Here is a 7,268-nt window from a genome sequence, read left to right on the forward strand (position 1 = left end):
AACTCAACTCAATTCATATTACTATATTTAACCCAAGCTATTAAGACTCATACCCACCCATTTAATCCACCTTAAACTTTTTATGAAATATAGTACTTTGATAAAATTCTACATCTAATTAAAATAATAAATTAACAAAAAAATATTTGCTAAAAAAATTAAAATTGAAAAACTTACAAAGAATTAAAAGTACATATATGTGGTGACGACATATTATAAAGCGACTAAAGCCTATATTAGCGATTTTCAGTCAAATTTGGCCCAATAAACTATTGTCACAACCTACCCCTTGGAGGGAGGGAACATAGGTTTAGGGATATTGGCTAAAGGGAGAACCTAATGCCCATGATTAGGCATAGGCTCTCTCAAGCACATACCTCGCGTGACGTTGGGGTATTTTTTAAGAATTTTGCAAAAATGAGTCGCCATTAACCTATTGGAGTCGATTAAAAACCAAGTGAGATAAGAGAGTATAACTCACTTCCTATGCAACAAGAAAATCTAGACTCGATGACTTGATTACACTAATTTATCAATTAGTGCTATTTTGGTACCTAATATTGTTCATTTAAAAAAAATGATGTTTTTGTCAAGTAATCTGGATTGATTTTAGATCAATTCACTAACATGCAAGATGATCATATGGGTACGCAATCATTAAAATAGCAATTAGCAACCAAGGAAAGCATTTAAATAAATTGCATGAGAGAGCAAAAATTTAACATTAAAAAAAAGATAAATACTAATCTTAACTAGACTAAATGGAAGCCAAAATCAACATAGCAAATTGCACAATCAAGGGTATTCGTCTTTTAGGACAACTAGAACATTTTTTAGCAGGATTCTAAATTGAAAGACATCCATTTTTTAAGAGAAAAATAAACCAAGAGATACCTTTTTGAAGATTTATTTTGGATTTTTCAGAAATTGAATTTTTGAATTTTCCAAAATCTTTTGATGAATTGTTTTAATCTTTTTGTTTTTTTTTTTTTTGGTGTTTGACTAATTACTATTGAAATTTTTAGATTTTTCTGAATTTTTGGAATTTTCTGAGAATTTTTTAATTTTCCTTAATTTTGTAAATTTTATTTTTAAATTAATTATCTTTTTATTTTTTAGTGATTTTTGTAATTCTTTTTTGTCTTTTCTCACTTCGTCCTTTTCCCTACGCATTCTGCTCAACGGTCCTTCCCGAAGCCAACTTTTGCCATTTTATAGTTTTCTATTTTATTTTTTTCTTTCGGTTTTGCTTTTTCCCATTTTACTCTTTATTCTTTTTCTTTACTTCGTCCCCTTCCCCCGACACTCCTCCAACTCAGCATCATCTTCCTTCCGCCCCTCTTTCAACGGGACCGAAGGTCCCGAGAAGGTCGAATACACTAAACCTACTTCTCTAATAACCAAAAAGAAAAAATTTAACGATTCAAAGCATTAAAACAAACTAAACTTAATCAAAATAATTAAACTTCTTGCAAACTATGCCCGTCTACCCCCACAACCTGGCCACTACCATTCACGGCCATCTTTCCACCACGAACGGATCGGGAGCACGATATTTGAAGGATTTTTATCGTGACTCGGAACCAAGCACTAGAACTCGAACGCGTAGCTTCGCGGTGAATCAATCTTACCTCCACCCCTGGTCCTCCATCACAGGCTAATTCCGGTCACCCGAACAATGCCAGCGCCTCAATTGCCTTGAACGTATCTACCCGCTAAAATGCCAGCGCCTCAACTACCTTGAACGTATCTACCTGCTAAAATGCCTATGTTCAGTGTCCATGTTGGGAATGACTGATCCCCGAAATACCGGATTCGACACTAAATCGAACCCTAAATCAATGCGGAAGACGAAGCCGGGAAAACACGCATCACCGATCGTAAAGCACACCACGGATTCGAGCGTACCTTGTTAGCCACAGATTAAACACCAATGCCGAAGAAGAGGAAGAAATTCTGGCCCGTTCGATCCGATGATGACTTGAAGGAAGGAAAAACCGGTGCCTTAACTTGCCTTTTCTTTTTGGGAGGAGAGAACGTGAAAGAGAAGACGTACGTTTAATTCCTCAAACCGTTGTCTTATCTCTCTCTCTCTCCTCCCTTTTATACCTCTCCCCTCCATGGGCCCTATTCCCGTGGGCCGGGCCTTTTTGGGCCCAATTTGAGCGGATGGGCCAACTCAGGCCCATCTCATAAATCTATCATCTCCCACTCGCACATGGTGGTACAAAACCAACATGGGCGGACATGCCCTACTTAGCCTCATTTGAGAAAAAATCCATCATAGACTTTCTCTTAACATGGTGGGTCGAACATAATCCTCTTTTCCTCTATTCAACATTCATACCGGTGAATAATCCGTGCGACCAGCATACTTTGAGAGCTCGTTGCCATACATCTGTAGGAATACATAGCAGCTCATAATGGGCATCACTTCTGAGTAGATTTAGTATGCGGTACCTAGATCGATCGATCACATTTATATCTCTCTTGATCTCTTTTCAAACAATGATATATATATATATTGTATTCACAATTATGATTATCACAAAGACAGTCATAATTGGTTAACCGGTGAATACAAAACTATAATGTGATTCTCCAAAATCGATCTTCCTCTTTCCTTCAAACTCTCAATTTCAGTCCAGCTTGCTTTTCTAGAAATGTCCCATTAGATCGAATCAAACTCATGACCATTGGCAACATCCTAAGATAGCAAACACTAAATAGAAATCTTGAGAATAAGTAAGAGTCATGAGGGGACTAAGAAATTGAGGAACTCTCTTCCTCAAGAGTCTCACACGACATAAAAAGTTGAGATCAAACTTTTGCCACTCTTATTGGTCGTCTCATGCATACGTAGTATGAAATACGTATTACGGTATTAACTCCTTTCCCATGGAGCGTATGTCTACACCTTTCAATACCGTACAGATGATAGTTCGGACATACCCAATGTCTAACTTGAGTTCACGTATCTACTCATTCACTAAATTCATCGAACTCACATCGGCATCATAGACGAGATAAAGTAAAATATGTGGGTATTTTACTCTCGGACATAGTAAGTATTATGTCCTCATCTTAACACCTAGTTAAGGCGACATGCGTGTTTTAAGCTTGAGCTCTCAATTATCACCTAGATAATAAGCTTAAAAACAGTCTCATCTCTATTTATCACACAGTAAATAGAGGCGATTACCGTGTGAGTGGGCTAATCTCATCTGTCCGACATACTTCTTCTAACTTAAAGTAATGCACTGAGCATTAAGATGCATAAAGATCAAACAAAGATTCATAGGCATTAATGATGAAAACACAAATTCATCAAATATGAACTCTTAGGGAAATTACAATATTTAGTACATCAGTCTCTACGCAGTCCTAGAGATTTCACATGGCCACAAAGACACATCTCTAGGCACTGGCTTTGTCATAGGATCTGCTACCATTCTATGCGTAGTATGTACTCTAAGTTCATATCTTTTCGTGCAATCATATCCATGACAAAATTATACTTGGTATCTATATGTTTGGTCTTGCCATGATATTTGGATCTTTAGTGTACACTTTTGCTGCTTGATTATCATAGTTAACTAATAACAAATCTACAGCACTTCCAATAACACCTAAATGATCCAATAATCTCTTAAGCCAAACATCTTCTTATACTGCTTCTTTGATAATGCCACGAACTCAATTCCATCGTGGACAAGGCTATATACTTTTGTTTCTTCTTTGCTCCAACACATGGTGCCATTATTCGGTAAGAGAACAAACCTAGAGGTAGATTTCCTTTCATTTAAATCTCCTCCCCAATCAACATCAGAATAGCCTTAGAGTCGCAGATCCTTTCCATAATAACTCAACATATAATCAGCAGTCCACTTTAGATACCTCAGTATTCATTTAACGGCTTTCCAACGTGCTTGACCTAGATTAGATTAGTATCTTCTCACCATTCCAACTGCAAAACATATGTCAGGTCTTGTACACATCATAGCGTACAACAAACTTCTAACAGCACTAGCATAAGGAACATGTTTCATTTGTTCCTTCTCTTGTGGAATCCTTGGACACGATCTATGGCTCAATCCTTCACCTTTTGCAATAGGAGCGTCAATGGGTTTACAATCCCATATCATTCAATTCAAAATTTGGAAGACAACCAACTTTTGACGGTATTGACTAGCTCCATATTGCTTCCAGGCAATTAGTATATCATCAACATATAATGATATGATCACAAATTGATCCTTGGATCTTTTGATATATACACAATGATCCTCATCTATCATTGTAAAGTCATATGCTATTATGGTATTATGAAAACGTATATATCATTGTCTTGGCGATTTGCAAAGGCCATATATCGACCCCCAAAGTCGACATACCTTTTCTTCTTGGCCTTTCACTATGAAACCAACAGGTTGTTCCATATATATTTCATCCTCTAAGTCTCCATTGAGGAAAGCAGTCTTTACATCCATTTGACGTAACTCAAGATCCATACCAAACACTATTGCCGAATTATGCGAATCAAGGTACATCTCAATACAGGAGAAAACGTATCTTCATAATCAATTCCTTCCTGTTGATTATACCCCTTCGCCACAAGGCGAGCCTTATGCCTTTCAATCGAGCCATCAGCTTTTCGCTTTATTTTGAGAACTCACTTGTTCCCAATGGCTTTGCGTCCTTTTGGAAGATCAATCAGTTCCTAGACTTGGTTTGATTTCATTGACTCCATTTTCCTCTTTCATTGCATAAATCCATTTCTCCTTACTAGGGCAATTTAGAGCCTCATTAATATTTCTTGGCTCATCCTCATCTTGCGGAGCAATCATAAAAGTTTCCCTTTCAATGTCAAAACATCGACGGGGAATACTTTAGCGACTTGTTCACCGTATGGGAGATTGTACACTTAGCACATCATTCCCCATTATGCTCCCACTTGGATTATGTAATGATGATGTCGTCACATCGTGGTTGCAATTGAGAATGAGTTGAATTCAATTCATCACATCTCATATTGCTCCCACTTGGATGAACTCCATTAATATCATAATCTTAATCCAAGGTTTCAAATAGGAAGTAATCTTCCCCTATTTCGCCCTTCTTAGGAAATTCATCCACTAAGAATGTGACATCCTGTGATTCAAATTCAGTTATTCTCCCACTTTCCTGGTCACTTACGAACACATACCCTTTTGAGTGTTCGGAGTATCTCATTAAAATACTCTACTTTTATATGGGACTTAATTTCCCAAACTTGTGAGAGGACATATGAGTATAGACAGCATAACCCCATGGCTTAAGTAAACTTAAGTCCGGTTTCTACCTATCCATAACTCATATGGAGTGGAACTAGCGATTGGGAAGGCACCCGGTTAAGTGTTTAGGCAGTAGTTAACAACGCATCACTCCATAAAGTGATATATAAGTTAGCATATGCCAGCATGGACCTAACCATTTCCAGTAGGGTTCTGTTTCTTCTCTCTACAACACCATTTTGTTGAGGAGTATGTGGAATAGACAACTGTCTTTCTATTCCTTTTTCATCACATAATTTTCTAAACTCATCAGATAAATATTCTCGACCTCGATCGGATCTAAATGCTTTTATTTTCTTGTCTAATTGATTTTCAACCAAGTTCATAAACCTTTTGAAAACAACTTATGCTTCAGATTTATGAGAAATCAAATAGACACCTCCGAATCGAGTATAATCATCTATTAAAGTGATGAAATAAACAGCCCCTTGCCTTCCTTTCACATTCATTGAACCACAGACGTCCAAATGGATTAAATGCCGAGGAAATTCAACTCTTTTACCTTTTCCAAATGGTCTCCTAGTCATTTTCCCTTCTAGGCAATGCTTACATATGGGCAAATTGACTTTTTCAATGTTGCCCAACAAGCCCTCTTTGGCTAGTCTTTTCATATGTTGTTGGCCCATATGACCAAGTCTAGCATGCCACTATATTCACATCATTATCATATAAAATAGAAGACGTGAAACAAGGGAATAACATATTGACATCACCACAGTCAACATTTAGTACAATAAAACCATTTAGAAAGTGACCACAACAATAGTAGTTTGTACCTAAATACAAATCTACACCTTTATTATGGAAGTTCATACCAAAACCAAGCTTAACCAACAGCAAAACAGACACTTAAATTTCGACGAATCTCCAGAGCATATAGAACATCAAGATGCGTCCACCATGCATGTTCTATTGGTCAGTGCCAATTCTTTTACATCAGCTCTAGAGTTGTTTCCTATATGGATCCACTCAGTTCTAGTTGGTACTCGTCGGAATTCCACAAAGGATCCTCTATCCTTTGCTACATGGTCTGTCGCTCATGAATCTACATTCCACAAAGGATTGGATTCAGCCAATAATTCAGAACTTGACACATAATCAAAGTTCTCAAATGTACAAAGAGGTGTATGCCTTCTTTGGCTCACGACGATCGCGAGCATAGTGACCCTTCTTGTCACAGTTGTAACATTTCACCCTTGACATTTTCTTCACTTGAGGACGTTTTCCTCTCTTGTGTTGGTTAACTCTTGATCTCTTGCAATAAGGACTTGATCCTTTGCATTCCCACATATTGAACGAATCAATACGCTTGCGCTTAGAGCTCAAAACTCTTTATGAGCTAGAACCAGCATTGCAAATATCTATTCTCAGCTCACATGCCGTTAAGCGGTCCTCTACCAGCTTAAGGTGGCGCACAACATTCTCAAGATCTTCCATAACATGGTCAAGAGCTTCTAGTGCTTCTTGCTTTTCCAGCACATATTGAATCTTCATATTCAATATTTCACAATGTAGCCGTTCATATCAGCAATTACATTCTTAGTTGCTGAACCATCGTTACGACACATCGGACATACATACACGAATAATTAATGCCTATCAATTATGCATCCTTATTTGCATAGACCCATCATATTAATGAATAATTTCAAGTAAGGCTTCAGAATCAAAAGGTCACTATGTTTCCAATCATCCTCCAAAAATCCTAACTTAAAATTATCATTAATATGATTGTCATATGCAAAATCAATTCTATGAAGTTACAAAAACTTCTATAACTACCCACAGCTAACTACCCACAGCAATCAACAGTAACAGAAAGCAAATATTATCTAACATCAATAGAATAACAGAGCTTTCACATAATACAACTATACATTACACTAAGCAATATATATACAAAGAAAAATATCAACATGGAAAGAGATATTTACA

This window comes from Eucalyptus grandis, chromosome 8, assembly GCF_016545825.1.
Source record: "Eucalyptus grandis isolate ANBG69807.140 chromosome 8, ASM1654582v1, whole genome shotgun sequence".
Classification (NCBI taxonomy): Eukaryota; Viridiplantae; Streptophyta; class Magnoliopsida; order Myrtales; family Myrtaceae; genus Eucalyptus; species Eucalyptus grandis.